Source organism: Equus caballus, chromosome 7 (genome assembly GCF_041296265.1).
Source record: "Equus caballus isolate H_3958 breed thoroughbred chromosome 7, TB-T2T, whole genome shotgun sequence".
Lineage (NCBI taxonomy): Eukaryota > Metazoa > Chordata > Mammalia > Perissodactyla > Equidae > Equus > Equus caballus.
Genome location: NC_091690.1, coordinates 21975143 through 21992493, shown reverse-complemented (window position 1 = coordinate 21992493; position 17351 = coordinate 21975143). Strand labels below are relative to the sequence as shown.

At 38.7% G+C, this 17351-nt stretch overlaps 1 protein-coding gene across 19 annotated transcripts in view; it reads right to left on the bottom strand.

The window, feature by feature from the left end:
- The window catches only part of NCAM1 (neural cell adhesion molecule 1), a 310590-nt gene that overhangs the window by 260031 nt on the left and 33208 nt on the right, over positions 1 to 17351 (bottom strand). The gene's annotated exons all lie outside the window — the stretch shown is intronic.

Here is a 17351-nt window from a genome sequence, read left to right as displayed (position 1 = left end):
CCAACACCAAGAAAGGGCTCTTGGAAATTAAAAACCACGATAGTAAAAATTAAGACAAACCAACAGTGGGCTTGGAAGAAATCTCTTTAAATGTAGAAGAGAATGACAAAAAGATAAACAAGAAATAAGAAAATTAGAGGCTCTATCCATAAGGCCCAAAATCTGAATAAGAAGAATAAAAAAATAAAAAATACACAGAGAGACAGAAAGAGACAGGGAGGAGAGAGAAAAAAACAAGAAAAAGTTATCCAAGAAATAGCACAAGAAAAATTCACAGAATTGAAGTCTTGAGTTTCAGACTATAAAGGGCTTCACTAAGAGTCTAAAACAATAAATGCAAAGAAGCCAGCGAGCCACAGAACTGTGGAATTTCAGAATAATACCAGGAATAGAAACAGGATATTAAAACCCCCTCAAAATGGAGAACTGGGCACACAGAGAACAGCAGGAATCAGACAGCCACTGGACTTGTTGACAGCAATAGTGTAAGCCAAAGAACAAAGAAATAATGTCTCCAGGGGCCGGCCCCATGGCCGAGCGGTTAAGTTCCCGCACTCCAGTTTGGTGGTCCAGGGTTTCACAGGTTCGGATCCTGGGCGCAGACATGGCACCACTCATCAGGCCATGCTGAGGCAGTTTCCCACATAGCACAACCAGAAGGACCCACAACTAAAACATACAACTAGGTACTGGGGGGCTTTGGGGAGAAGAAGAAGAAAAAAAAAAAAAGATTGGCAGCAGATGTTAGCACAGGTGCCAATGTCAAAAAAAAAAAAAAAAAAAAAAAAGAAATACCTCCAAAATTGCAAGTGAAAATTTTCAATCTAGAATTTTCAAATGACCCTCATTTTAGCAAAAAAAAAAAAAAGAAAAGAAAAGTATAATACATGTATGTAAGTACACATGGGAAAATAAAAAGGAAAAGACAGAAAGAATATACACAAAAAACATTTATTACCTCTTTGGTGTATTTACAATGAAGAGGTCTCTGAAAACATTTGTCCTCAAAATTCTTGAGGTAAAACCCTCAGGTGAAGAAATCTTAAATAAAATGTATGAGTTTTTAGCAAGGCTGATACTGACATATATCAATATGTAAACAAATTTGGACAAATTTATGAAAAGAAAAACTTTTTATGACTACCGCTCACTTCAGCATCCACGGGGAACACTCCTCAACGAGTGTGACATCCAACTAGCTCAGCATGTTCAAAGGGACCGTTATAATTATTTTTAATATATGTGTATTATAAATTGAATACTTCTACAGCAAATCGGTAATGCACACGTAAGTGGCTTTTATGTTGGCTGAGCAGAAAGGCACTAGTCAGAATTTTTGAATGCAAGTTTAATGCTTATTTTTCCTCATAGGGAAAAACACCCCATACTAATAAAACTCTGGATAAGCTGAGTGAATATACTCCTCACCTTAAGGATGCAGTGGTTCACAGAGCTGGCTACTCTGACAGACTTAGACGCATGCCACAACTGAAACGTAAAAAAGGACAACAGCAAAGCTGACTGTTTTTGCCACCCAAGACAAGACAGCCGCAATAAAAATGAAGTTTGAAAGTTGGATGAAAATTTCTGATCACGAGGATGATGAATTATTTTGGACATTTAGTTCATTTACAGGTGATTAAAATGAAAACATCAGTGATAAAATTAAAAATATGATCATCAATAACCTCTTGACACTGAGAGTCCTTTGACCGTGTTTCTTGATAACAGAGGGAGGCGGGGAGCTGTGATGGACCAGAGATCCTGGGAATGACTTACTCCCTTAACAAGAAGAGACACATCCTCAACACTGCATCCTGCCAGCCCCTTCAGCAATAGTTTAAGCTTTTCTTCTAAGTGATTTTGAAGCTTCTATTTATGTGGATAAACCAAGAAACCAAGACTAAAGGAAATGCGTGGACCATGAAACCGATTTGTGATATCAGCTCACCTCAACTCAACCCAATCTTCCAAAATTGGTAAGATTCAATGAAATAGCATCTTTCTGTTTAAGACCAGCAAGAAGCATTTTTTGGTTTTGTTTTTTTCTCCGTGGTAATTAACTTTAAATATTAATTTATTAATCAAAGGATCATGTAAATATCACAAAGCATAATCCAAAATTTGTATAAAGCTTTCAGATGAAACACAAGACTTCAAAGAAATTCCACTTGACTCCCTCCCTCAGGAGCCCTCGCGGTGTCTACTCCTCTCTGCCACGGGGGACTCAGCTGGAAGGAGGCTTGGAAAATGCAATTCCCTCATTACTTACCTTCCTCTTCCTCCATTACCCCAATACGTACCCCAGTATACGAGGGGTGAGGGGAAAGTGACACAGAAAGAACTTGATGGAAGCTCCTTCAAACCTTCATTGTTCAAAAAAGGAGCATTTAACTTTTTTCCTCTGTAGAACACAGACTATATCTTCCCTCACAAAGTTATTCATTCGTTCCCATATTCATTAAATTAAAATGCACTGCAGGCTTAATATGTGCCCCAAATTGTGACATCTTATTTTTAGATACTCTTGTCCTCTCTGAAGGTTCCCTAGAACAAAGCAGGCAAATTCCTTCCTTCTTTCATTCATTTATTCAACAAATATTGATTGAATACTTTTTGCAATGAACACGGGTTTCTGCCTGCCCAGTATCTCTGAGGGAACCATTGTCAGTTCACAGGGTTCGCGGGTGGTCAACACCTCCAACTTCCAGGCCCTGTGTTAGGGACGCCATCTCCTTGGCCCAGTAATTGTTTCAGAAATGGCCATTTGACCCAAACCAAGCTAATGAGAGTCACCCCTAGGGCTTTTGTTAGGACAGTTGGAAGGGGACAACCTCTTATTTCTGGGCTCAAGAGTCTGGAGTTGCTGGCTGCTCTAATTGCCTCCCCATGGAGAGTCTGTCTGGGAAAGAAGCCAACACAGAGGGAAGCACAGCCCAAAGACGGAAAGAAAGGAAGTGGTGATGGCGTCATCTGTCCACCTGTATCCAGCCACGTCTGCAGGGCTGCACCTCACCACTGGAGTTTTTATTGTACGAGCCAATAAAGTCGGCTTTATGCTCACACCGGTTTGAGTCACGTTTCTGTCACTTGCAACCAAAGGGGTGCTAAGACGCCTAATGCAGGGCCAGGCACCAAGCCAGACTGCGGGGCTGTAACAGCAAATGAGACAAGTTAGTAGGTATCTGTGAGGTCTCGACAGCCCGAGAATGAACAGGGACAGCAGAGAGGCCAGCTAAGAGAGCAGGTTTCACAAGCGGATGTTCCCAAGTCCAGAGCCTCGCTGTGCTCTTTACTGGATGCATGACCTTGGATTGTCCCCATCCATAAAATGGGCTTACCCAGACCTACCTCTTAAGGCTTATCTTAAGAATTCCATGAGATTCCAGATGGAAATCACTTAGCTCAGTTACTAGCACATACGATAATGCCAGATAACATGACCATTACTAGTAAGGGAAGCATGACTGAATCCTACGCCCGCCATTCCATGTCAGTTGTGCAGAGTAGTGAGTTCTCTTCTGTGCAGTGCTCCCTTACTCCAGGGCAAACATTCCCAGAATAATGTCTAGGCTCTAGGGGACGCTGCTGTTCATCAGCCAAGCGTCTCCATGCTCACCATCCACAGAGTTGTGTGGGGTGAACACCAGCATAATGAGGTTATCACCCTAGAGCTAGGAGAACACCAAGGGGGTGTTTCCTCCTATCACCCTGCTGCACAAAGAATGTGCAGGCATACGCGCGCGCACACACACACACACACACACACACACACACACAGAATGGCTGCTGTAAAAAGCAAGCCGAGGACTCACAAATTCTCTCACCTCTATGCGACCTCTTTAGAGAATTTCTATTTTCAGATTTAGGGCAACCTGCTTTCAAACTTCAGGTTGCAGACCTGGGAAGATTCCTTCTTTCTCATAATTGCAAGCTAAGTGTCTAGATCCTACAGAGGAAGGCACAACTATATACATACACATATACACATACATATACCCATACCTGCATAAAATATGTATACATAAATACGTATGTGTGTATGTGTCTACATATATGTTTATGTCTGTACATGGAATTCTGTAGGGTTGGCCCCCAAACATCTAAGAGCTTAAAATAAAAGTAGTTTTAAAATTTAACCACTAGAATGCAACCTTCCTGCGGCAGCTTTGCCCCATCCACCTTCCAGGAGCAGAGCGTTAACCAGGCAACACTCAACCATCCATCAAGGTAACACCCACTCTCACACCTAGAAGAAGACAAAACTGTACCTTGGGAAGGCTGTATTTTAATTCCTGGAGTCACGCTTTAAACCTCCTCAACCGTATTCACCACATTTCATGACCTCGTCATACAACCTGCAACTACTTGTCTACACTGCCTGTCCTCACTTGATCACGGTTTGGTTTGCCATGACATCGTCATAAGACCAACGACACTTCCAGCAATGCTACTGCCATTCACGTGCTTCCTATGTGCCAGAACCTAAAAAAGGATCCAGTATTACCCCAGTTTTACACATAGCTCCATAGTCTTCCTGTTTCTAGCACTTAGCACAAGGAGAGCTGTATCATTTATGTAATTATCTGTTTAATGCCGGGCTCTCCCACTAAACCATAAGCTCCAAGAGATCAAGACCAGTTTCTTTTTCACTCATCACTTTAGTCTCAGCACCTAACAAAGTGCCTGGCACACAGCAGAGACTCCAGGAGTATCTGCTGAATGAATAAAAAAAGGAGTGTGCAGATAGTGACACTAAGCCTAAAAAGTAAAGTAAAAGAGACGAGGTCACACAGCTATTTAATTAGTGGCAGAATGTCAGACCAGGTCAATCTACAGTGTCCAAGTCTTTCTTCTGCGTAACTATGCTTCCTATTTATCTCAGTCTCCAGTAATTTGAATTTATTTTATAATACAGAGTGTACCAAGTAGCTGCTATAGTGACGAACAGTGTTTTAATTTCAATCGGCTTTGTTTACTCCTTACAGTGAACAACAGTGACAAAGGTGAGACGTATGCAATAAGCACACACCTCATGCTACAATTCAGAACCACCCAGACCTCTCCTACAGTCTGACAGACGACACAGCTGTTTGTGATGGGCACGTTCTCCCAGGGGAAACATTGCCTGAATGTGATTACCTGGAAATGACATCATGATTTATGACACCATTTTCTAAATTCCAAACCTGTAATTTATAATGAATCAGACAATATCCGTATGGGACCTGGTTGCTCTCAATTGGGGTTATCTGCATTATCCACTTTCTCGTAATTTTTTTAATTAAAAAAAAACTCTCCTGCAAAACATGAAATGCAAAGTCAAGGTTTCAGTAATTAAAAAATCTATACCCACAGAGTTATAAAGAAAAGAGGAAATAAGAAAGAACGATATTTTAGATGGGATTTTTTTCAGATTCTCTAGAAATAAATAAGAAATAGAGAATGTAAATAATCCGGAAAACATGGTCCATTTTTAAAACTTTACTGTTACCTTTTTGGTGGTACTTTTTTTCCTTTTGAACAATATGTAATAAAAATTACCAATATGCGCCCGACGTGGCTACAAAATGAAGAGATCCTAAGTTTTATTTACACCAGTACATTTTTTACTTAGAAGACGTAGGGCTTTTTGATAGATCTTTTTTGATACAATTACTAGTACAACATAATCAGTATTCCATAAAATATCAGGCAGAGGTCAATTAATCACACTACATATTTTTTAATCCTTGTTCCAATTTTAAATATTTGTTTCATTTCAACCTGACGGTTACCCCAAAATATAGTTACCCCTTTGAATCTGACCTGATCTGTAGTTCAGTTAGGACCTGAAGTGAGGGAGTTTATTTTTATTTTTAGTTTTGGCTCAGTCCACCAGGAATGAAATTATGATGCTATGTATTGTCAAAGTGGAAGGAAACCTGTTTAACTCAGTTTTTAAAACATGCTATTTTATTTGGCAGATTCCAAATATTCAAAGGCATTTTTACTAACATGGGGTCACTGCTCAGAGAGCGAAGTTCTAGACAAGAAAGTAAAACAGAGACCTGGGCACCCTTATTATGTGTGCACCGAAGGCAGTCAGAATCAACTGCAAGAACAGAGTAGGCATCAGTTTTGGGCTTTTGCCTAAAGTGTGGTAACTTAAGCTGGGAGAAAATAAAAGCATCTTAGCGTAGAGAGTCACTTGGAAAGCAGTCAAGGCCGGTGTTCTAAGTGGTGGTGATTACAAGTATAGAAGAGACGGGTCCAGAAGCTGAGGTTGGGGGAAGGAGGTGGAGGAAATCTTTGGAGAATTAGAGATCAAGTTCTACATTTGTATCTGGGATTTTTTTTTTCCTTTTCTTAACTAGGACTCACCACAATTTATTACTAGAACATAAAGGTTAAATATTTATGCTATTAAGTCAATAATGAAAGAATATAAAAATCAGATCAACTGAATAAGAATCCCTATTTCCTTCCCATCCATTCTTAAAGAAGTCTAAATGCCTACAAGGCTCTTAGACCCCATCTCACGTCAGTTTCTAGTCCTACAGCCTGTGCCTTGGTGAATTAGCCAAGGCTCAGAAGAAATTACCCTGCAATTTCAACCACTTTTATGATGAAAACATCACGTGGCACCATGAAAAGAGCTGGGATGTTGAATCACATGGCAAAGGTTCCAGTTGTGCCACTAATAAGCTGTGTAGACTGATATGAACGCTTTTCCTCTCTAAGCCTCAGGCTCCTCATTGAGCCCTTCCAACTCCAACATTTAACGACTCCAGGACTTAATGAAATCTAACCCCAGCTCTGCCCTCTGCTGAGCACCCACTCTGGCACTGCCTTCTCTGTGACATTGTAGACTAAGGTTAGGCAAGCCAACCCACCTCTTATGGAAAGGTTAGAAAGGATCTAGAAAAAGCAAGGAGTCTTCAAAGGAAAAAGAGTCATGTTTTAGGTCTTCATAAGAACAGAACCAAATATCCACAAAGCTATTCTATTCAAATCTGAATCATCATTTAGCTACAACCAAAATATACTGCTTTAGACTTGAAAATAATCTTTAATGAGATAACTTCTTTATTACTTAATGTAATTATAGTTCTTGTGAGAGATATTCCAGGAATGAGCAGCCCTAAATAATTCTTTTATGTCTTAACTCCCTTTCGACTCACTCATTTACTTGCCATTTATCCTCCAGCCACAAAGAGAGAGAGAGAGAGAGAGATAAGGCGGCTTATATATGTTTACGTATATCTTAGTGGCTAATAAAATAAACCATGTTTCAGGAAAAAATTCAACTTTTTCCTAGCCCTGAACTCTGATGACTTTATCACTTGGATCTTTATAGAAGGAAAATTGAAAATAATGGGCAATGTCCCAACAGCAGTTTAGCAAAGAATGCAAAAACATTATTCATATGGCCATTTTACGTGGCCTCATTAACCTCTCTTTTGAAAATGCACCCACTAAAAACCAAGAAGACCTGACAACACCTATAAATCTTTTTGTGGTGAATTAATACACTACGCAATTAATTAATGTTCCTTCATTTTAATTATTCCTAGTTTTTACGTTTGACTTTGGTGGAAATAAAATAGCCTTTTAATTCTGAATAGTTATTTTCTCAAAATAATTGTTTCTGTGACCCAGTCAGTGTTCTTTAACACCCACAGCCCAGGATGGTAATTACCGTTTTTCTGATTAACTTTTGCATAAACAGGAGGAGGCCCAGGAAAGGGCCAGAAAAGTGCCTGGTTCATCCTTGCTGCCCCCAGCTCCCCTTCCGACATCTGACCATGCTTCTCATGCCCACTCCTCTGCAGGACTGTTCCTGTGCTGCTATGATTGGAAATCAGACTGATAACATAATCCTCACACAGGGTTCGCTGCTAAAAACTTGACCTGTGTTACCCTTATCAGCAATATCTGCAATTTAGTTGGAGGAATCTGCTCTAGAAAAGCCCTGTGTTACGAGCAGGGCTAGAGAAGATGGGGCGGCCTTAAAAGATACCGTATAACTGAAATTTGCTAAGAGGGTAAACCCTAAGTGTTCTCACCACCAAAAAGAAAAAGATAACCAGGAGACCTGATGGATATGTTAATTAGCTTGATTGTGGTGATTATTTCACAATGTCTGCATATATCAAATCATCAAGGTGTACACCTTAAATACATGCAATTAAAAAAAAGATAAACAGACTAACCCACATTCAAACTTTTTCCATACAATTAACAGATTCCGCTACAAGTACAGAACTATGAGCTCTCTATTCCACAGGTACACACAAATGGGAAATCACTACAGGAAAAAATGTCGAGCCTCCCTAATAAAGAAATGTGGAGTAAAACAATTGCACAGTCCTATCTTTCTGGAGACCAAAATGTCTGCATAACTAAAAGGTAAAAACATAAAACCTAATAATCCCCCTTTATAGAGGATATAGTCTAAGAAAATAATCTGAAAGCAAAATAGTCTTTTCTATGAAGATGCCTATATTAATACTGTTTATGATAATAAACAATTAGAAACACAACAACTCACAACAATAAGAGAAAGGTTAAGTATATCATGGCACATCAATGTTATGGATACTTCATCCTTGTTAAAAACGGGATGTATGAAGTTTCAGTACGCAAGATGAACAAATTCTAGAGATCTGTTGTACAACATTGTACCTATTCTTAACCATCCCATATTGTACACTTAATTTGTTAAGAGGGTAGATCTCATGTTAAGTGTTTTTACCACAGTAAAAAAAACAGTACATATGGAAGCACACAGTTTATAAATTATATATAAAACAATGTTCAGTAGGAAGAATAGAGCATTGTTGCTCACTGCTTACAACTTTGCAAAGTGTACAAACACACACAGACAAAACTTGGAAGTAACTTTAAAGTTATAAACTGAGATTTCAATTAATTATATTCCCTTTTGGTCTACCAAATTGATTCAGTGTATAACGACATGTTTTAAAAACTCAAAATGGTGGCCAAAGAGGAAGAGGACATGTCCCCAAGTACATAAGCCACCAGGAGTTTTGACTTACACAAAGAAAGCCTGGTTCTCATGTTCAATGACAACTCAATGTCTGGGCCCTTCTGGCAGTCAGGCTCCACCACGCTCCCACCCCATCAGTCTGGGTTGATTGATTACCTCAGTAGAACTAGCCAAATAGAACCAGATAGGGGTCAGTAGGTTTTTACCACTGGGGCCATATTACATTTATATTTGAGATATGTTCAAAGATCTTCACAGCAGGCATCCATCCTCTCCATTTCCCTAAAGCTATGTCTACACTAACCAAATAAATCTGAAAATAATCATATGCTAGGCAGACTTGCTCCTTCGCTCCTATTGCTATTTAAGGTTCACAAACTACGTATTACAAAATCATTCCTTCTCCATTTAAAGTACAAAAATAGATGACAGTAGCATGCTAATTAGTGCCTTAATCCTTGTTCAAAATAGCACAGCTTAAAAAACAATTGTGGCAGTTCCCACATTATCATAGCAACAAAAACTCAAATGTGGAGAGCGCTTTACAGTTTATAAAATGTTGTTGTAAACATTAGTTTATGCCACTACAAGATCCTCGTTAGTCAAAATTCAGCTTAGCTTACGTTAAAATGAAGTGTCAAGTTCTAGCAGCTTTCTAATTGCAAGGAAAAACCAGGCAATTAAAAGATAGATACTTAGAGGAGGTACTTCTCAGACAGTTATGACATGGAAAACGAAATCACTAAAGCTAGCAATTCTCTCAATCTAAAGCAAGGTGGATGGGTACCAAATTCACCATAATATCTCATTATTTTTCACATGTCCTTTAAACGCTTTTGGATTCGGGGTGGGGGGGACAGGGAGAAAATTTAGTATTCATTCTATTAAAGTCTGATCAAAGTTGAATATAAAGAGGTTACTTTATCTTTCCTAAATACAACAATTCAATTTTCACATCTACTGTAATTCAGCAGACATTTATTCAGTGTTGACTATGTGCCAAGCTCCCGCATGTATAAAAAGATGAGGAAGACGGAAGACAAGGTCCCCAACTTCAGTGACTGAGGCAGGCTCACAGGACGACCCAGCAAGCTTGTGATCCAACTGAACCCTTCCATCTTTGAGATGACAGAACACACAAGTTTACTTCTCCTCCCACTCACGTCTTCATGATAATAAAGGGATATTATAATACTCCTTATAATAAATGGGCAGAGTTATAATGAAGGGAGCATGAAAGCACAAGAGCAGAGACTGGGAGGGGGCCATCGACAAACAAGCACTGTAACAGATCTCTACAAAAGCAGGTAGAAAAGGGTGCCAGCAGAAAGTATCCCTTTGGGGGACCCACCACCCAGGAAGGTGCTGACCTTCCCTGCAGACACCCAGACAGACTCAGGGTGCAGTATCCCTAGACACTCTGGAGAAGGCACTCGCTTTCTCCTCTTCCCCACCATCCTATTTCGAAGGGCTAAATTATCAGGCTTCTGGACCTTGGGCTAATAGAAGAGGATTCTCAAAAATGAAAGCTCTAAGTTTTTTCCTTACAATGACCCATCAAGTCATCAGGAAAATGAATTCTGAAGGCCCACACTTAGATACATTGTGTTAGAATGTTCAGAACACCAAGGATGAAGAGAAGATCCTATAAGCTTCCAGAGAGAAAAATGAAGACCCCTACAGAAAACGAAAAATCAGACTGGCATCAGACCTCTCATTAGAATCATAGAGGCTAAAAGATGACAAGAAATGCCTTCTAGTTCTCACAGGGAAATTATTTTCAGTCTGGAAATCATATCTAGTCAACCTTGTAACCAATAGGACAGAATAAAGATGCATGGCAAACCAGAAATGCGTGGGCAAAATAGACATTATTAGAAATACGTGGACAAACAATGCATAAAGTTTACCTTCCATTCACCGTTTCTCAGGAAATTATTTGGAAATTGCTCAAATAAAGCTAAATGGTGAACAAGGCAGGAACAAAAAGGCATCAAATTCCAAATACTGGATTCAATCAAGAAGAGCAATGAAGGGTCATCTTGGGGTGACAGCTGTGCAGCCAACCCAGTCAATCAACCCGGACAGAGGAATCAGAGGTTTCTCTTCACAAAGGATTCCACAGACTGGACACTAGCCTTGAGACCCGGAGACAACCGGTAAACTTAGCAAGGTGATAACAGCCAACCAAAAACAAATAGAAACTTTAAGAAATCCTTCTAGGAAACGAAATATAATCATAATATTCCACCTGCTCCTCAGTGAACAATATTTACTTGGTCATCCTAATGTAAAAACTTTTTATTGATTTTTCAACTTTTAAAATTTAAGCTGTAAAGAAATCGCTGGAGACTTAGTTATGGGTAAAGAAAAGAATGTAAATGTTATCCACACTGATAACATAAAAGGAAAAGGACAGATGTTAAAGGTTGGGAGAAGAAAGATAACGGGGAGAGCTGAAGGGAGTGTATGGGTTCTAATAACCCCCATCCATAGTTGACGACCTGAAAAGCAAAGTGTCAGTTGATTGACTAAAGTTAGGAACTTAACCAACCAAGAATGATAAATATTGATGGACCTGTTCTGGAAGATGGGGGTTGGTGAGCTAGGGGGATGGGCAGGGCGATTGCTTCTGTTATCATAGCAGGAAGTCAACAAATAATGACTAAAACTGATCAATCAAGTAAAGACAACAAAAATTTATATAAAAAGGAAATACATTTTTGCATTTGTTTGTATATCAATATGAAGAATTTTCTAGAGGAAACAAGAGTTAACTGATTTTTCTCACTGGGGAGATCCTAAGGTATAGGACAAAGAGGTAAGATTTTTCACCATACACATTTTATACTTTTCATTTTTGAACGACGTCAAGTGAATTACCTTTTCAAACAATTAAATGTGTTAACATTTAAAACATAAAAAATATTTTTTAGCAATATGGAGGCAACCACACCAATTAAAAGATGTAAAAGTGGTTCCTTCTACAGATGGCGTTTAGTAACCAGGAAACTAGTGCTTTTCGTTATAAATCCCCCTCAAAATACTTTTTAACAAAACTTTGTGCATATCAATTTTCATTAAAAAATTAAATGCATAAAAACAACAAACAAAAAACCTCAGATGGAGAAAAAGTTTTATCTTTAAGAAAACATGCCTTTAGGAGGAGGTAGTTGCCACATAAGAATACATATAACGAATCACCCTCTACAATCCTCCTCTCCCACTTTTTCCTTGGCTTCCTCGTCCCTAGTCCTCCAGAGAGGAATTCATAATAACAATATGATTTCCAACAGAAGATGCTCTAACATTGAAAATAATCCAGAAATATATTTAATGTGTTAAAGACTTAAGAAAAGTTAACCAAAATGAATATTTCTCCCTTAAAATTTTCATCAACGAGGCAACAAACAGATGTAAACTGTTATATTACTCATCCTTAAAACAAATGGAAACTTCAAATTATTTTATCAGCTTTTACAGACTATTGTGAATCATAATTATGCATAATTACTAACTGATGATACTACAAAATACGTCTAAAATTACTACCAGAAATATTTTTTCATACAAACATAAAGTAAAAAAAAACACTCACATGAGAGTAAAATTAAGAGTCAGGAGAGTCCCAGCCTATCCTGGTACCATGAGCTGTGCTAACTGGGCTGGGTTTCCTATCCCCTCTTTCTTCATCTCATTTCTTCCTCTATAAAATAAATTAGACAAACTCAATAACCTCTAAGATCTCTACCAGCTTCAGTCATTTTTTTGTTTTACCTTTCAAGCCATTTACTAGTGAAAATTTAATAGCAAAGGATCAATTAGTGGATGCAACCAATTCATAACAATTCACATCCGGATATGGTAAGAGTCTGACCATTTGTCATAGTCTGTCACGAAATATCACATTTCTGTAGTTGGCAGAATACTGTTGACCCTGAGTGAGGTTACCAAGGCTTTTTCAAAGTGCTGCCACTAAGTTCTAGTTTGTTTATTCAATCGTCACTTGATGTGTACTGCGGAAAGACCAAAGGACCGTCCCCAAACTCAAACTGTTCACAGCGTAGAGGGGGAAAGCGGCCAGTAAACAAGAACAGTGCAAAGTGAAAACTGCTCTGGCAGAATGAAGTCTACGGTGCAAATGGAACACGGAGAATAATTAACTCTGCTCAAGGTTGTGAAAAGAGGATAGGCAAGGGGAGAAGAGCATTAGGGGACATCTTTAAGGATCCAAGTGTGGATTTTGCTTTTTCATACCTGTTAGATTTCATCATGTTAAATTTAGCTCTTTAATCCAGCCTATTGAGATACTGAATACTGGTGCTATTAAACCACGATTTAACTCCCAACCCCAATCTATGCCACCTACAATCTATGCCATCTATTTCCACCTAAAATATAGATTAACAAGTTGAATATGGAAATACAGGTAAGTCCTGCAAAATGCAGAAATCTTGTCAAAGAAAGAACTGAGGTCCGACATGACTTGTTTATAGCAAACCTATATGAGATGCTGGCCCTCTCCTCTGGGCTCATATAACAGATGCTTAATTCTGAAAATTTTCTTAATTCTTAAAATATTCCTAAAACTTGTCTAGGATGGACAATAAGCCCACCAGTGTGAAGCTGTAAATAGAATCCACGTTCTTCCCACTTGAAAAGAAAATCAGAATTTTTGTTCATTTTCATGATTTCTCAAGGTCATTCTCTCATCTCCCAGTATCCTGGAATATAATTCCATGAATGCCAGGGTGGTTGATATCAATGAGAGCTATATAATCTCTCGTTTATCAGCTATGTTATTCACCACCAGCACTAAAAGATAAAAATCCCAACAAGAAATCCGTATGGACTGAAAACAAAATTCTTCATTACAGGGGATCCAAAGTGAGCGGATGAAGAAGAGAACAAGAATTGAAGGCAGGAGCATGGTGTAAAAATGGCAGTTCTGTGGTTTTACTTTTTTGGAAATATGCAAAACAGCAATCTGCTTAAATGACTCAGTAACTGTTTCTACTAAACATTACAAATAAAAACTGCCCATCCCCAGAGTGTGGATGTTTGGCTAGACTGTGTCCTTGGTCCTTTCCACTTGTCTCTCTAAATGGACTCACCCCTGAGATCCATATACTATTTAAAGATCAAAAGTTATTTGCAGGCTATGCAAAATCTATGTCACCAACCTGATCTCTCCTAAGAACTTTAGGCTTCTATTTCCAGCTGTCTACTCGGCTTTTCTTTCTAGAAAGTCCACTTTAACCTCAGGGTCAACTTGCCCGAAGCCAAACTTATCACCTTCTGAAAAAACAAAAAGTCCCCCTCTTCCCCAACCCCAGTTCTGTTGTTAGTGTCATTCATTCTTCCTGTCACCCTAGACTGAAACCGAAATCATTGCCGCTCTTCCCTCTCATCCATATCCAAGTCAGTCAAGTTCATCCATCTTTCCTCTGTAGTGTCTCTTGCATAATCCCTGCCTTTAATTCTCACAATCAAAACTCAAATTCAACCTCCTATCACCTCATACAGCCTCGCCCTGACCAGTGTAATCTCTCTCAACTTCCGAGAGAAGGGCCACAGATCCATCTCTCTAAAACATCACATTCCCAGGCTCCAGCGCATCCAATGACCCCCCAACTTCCCCATCTGATGAACACGGCCACCCACAGTTGAACCTTCAAGACCGTCCATCTTTGTTCACTCACTGCCACCAAACCTTTGCACACATATTTCCAGTTGGAATGCTTTCTACAATTCAATTCAGTGACATCTATTTAAATCTTTAAATTCTTGAAATCTTACCTCTCAGTCAAAGGCATAAAATACACGCAGAATGCAGGAATGAATGAGTGCTACCCATAAAGGGCTTCGAATGAAACTGAGTCAATTGGGAGCTTACAGGGCACTTTTTGCAAGACATTTTGCTACCCACTGTCGAGGATATGAGGGTTTGCATCATATTCAAACATTTTATAGAAAAATGCATCCTAATTTCCAATCAAAGTAAGTTACAGACCTCTTGGGGGAAAAAATCCTATTATAGGCTGGGCGCAGGCTGTATCATAAAATAAGTATGTCTCAAAAGGCACATCACAACTTGACTGTTTTCTTTAATAAATATTAAACTCACTCTAAAAAACGAGAGCTACCTAATGGGAGTCAACTAATTTCATTACAATTCAAATAACCTTTGATCCTTAACCTCCATCCGTATGTCTCAGATGTCTTATTTTTAAAGACAGATTCTTATCTGAGATGTTTGCGAATTTTGCTTTAAAGAAAATAATTTAAATAAGATGAACTTTCAGAAGTCCTCTAAATGCCTTAACTCCCCAGGGGTTAACTATCTCACATGGCTCCTCTACACGATTACGGGAATGGCAGAGCCAAATACATCTCTTTACAAAGCATCCTGGAGGAAAATCCACAAGCTATCTAGAGCAGTTCCAATTAGTCAAGACCAGTAGTAAATATTTCTTCTTCTTTTAGTGAAAAGAGCTATCCTATCAGAGATTTCCTACCAGTGTTCTAGAAAAGCAATGCTGTGTTTGCCAAGCACGATGAATGCCATCTAAGAATTATTTAACCATTTTCATATTAATCACCACAGCATTCTCTAATTAATATTTTATTTAAGATCACTGAGGAAGTATTATATGCCAGGAAATACATCTTAAATCCATCTTAGCCTGGCTTTAAAATGCAACGATATGTATTACGTACTGCTTTATAATTAACAGGACTAAAAACAAACACCTTTCCTCTGCAATTCATAAATGAAAGATTATAAAATCCTGGAAAACATATCATCCCATTTTTCTCCATACACAAAGAATGGATGATAAACTTTAACCTATCAAAAGGGCGGGGGGGCGGGAGGGCGGTGTTGAGATCGACAATTGATAAACATAGCATAAGACAGTAGCATAGTACCACTATGAAGGTCTCAGGGATGTGGGAGGAGTGATTCTCCTCTATCTTCTGCCATCCTGAGTAACAGCTCCAGAAAACAAAAGGAATGTTTACCCCAGAACAAAGATGACAGAAATAGAAGACATGAAAGCTTCCCTTCTCCTAGAAGATGCTTTCAGGTGCTAAGTGTTTTCCTTTGTGCCGGAGGTAATCCTAGCATGCTCAAACTAAACAGTTCTTTCAAGAATATCCAAATAAAGTTATTTTAACTATTCTCATGAGGAAGTAATGCACACAACGTAAAAGTTAACAAGAATGAAAGAATGAAAGATAAATATTAACAAATACTAGGATTTACTAGGATTAAAGTCAAGCTTCATGGTTACAAAGGAGCAAATGACTAATGCAATTAAGGATCTTACAGGACTAAAAAGCAGAATTTTCACACTGAAGTATCAACAACCATGATGAACTTCTTTATTTTTAGCTTAATATCTTATAGACCAACGAAAAATAATAAAAGAGAAAGAAATAATAAAGAGATGGAAACAGCTGACTCCTCCATCAGACTCCTCTCTCCTTCCTGTTGGATCCCCACTTGCTAGCATGGTGACTGGATTTAGCAGAATAAACAAACAACCTAATTTTCTTCTTAATGAACAAAACAGTAACAAATCTATGAAATATCATAGAAGAATTAAGTCATAAAAGTATTATATATGCCACTATTTAAATAAATATTACAGAATTGTGCTCTAATCATTTTAAAACATCACATGACCCAACCTCCTATGAACCTCTTTACAAACGTTAGAAGTACTTTCCTAATAAGTAAACATGAGTAAGTTATAACGTTCACTATCAACTGTTTTCTGTTAGAACTGAGGAGGGTTTTTTTGTTCTTTTAACTGGCTGTCATCTGATTTCCAAGTCACTGGTCATGCAGTTGATCCAATTTAGTCTTTTTAGTTGAAAACATTCCCACTCGCCATTCATTCGCGCGTTCATGCAACAAATATTTATTGAGCACCTACTATGAATAGGGCACTGTGCTACTCTGGGGAATATAATGATGGATGACCAAGACTTGTGTGATATCTACCTTGACAGAACAATTTGGTGGGTGAGACTAACAATTAAGCAAACAAGAAGCTATACCACAATTGATAAATACTACGCTAAATATGACAGCAGGAGTATAGGGGCGCCATGGACGCCCATGGAGGAGGCAGCACTTAACCCAGACTGGATAGGTCAGAAGATACTTTCCTAGAGGAAGTGATTTATAAACAGAGGGCCAAAGAGCTTAATAAAAATTTGCTGGGCAAACGGAAAGTGAAGATCTACAGAGGTACAGCCCAGAGTCACGGCATGGAAGTAAGAAGAAGCGTGGCCATAGGCTACATGCAGCCCACGGGAGCAGGGGTTGGAGGTGAGGGCTGGGGACTGG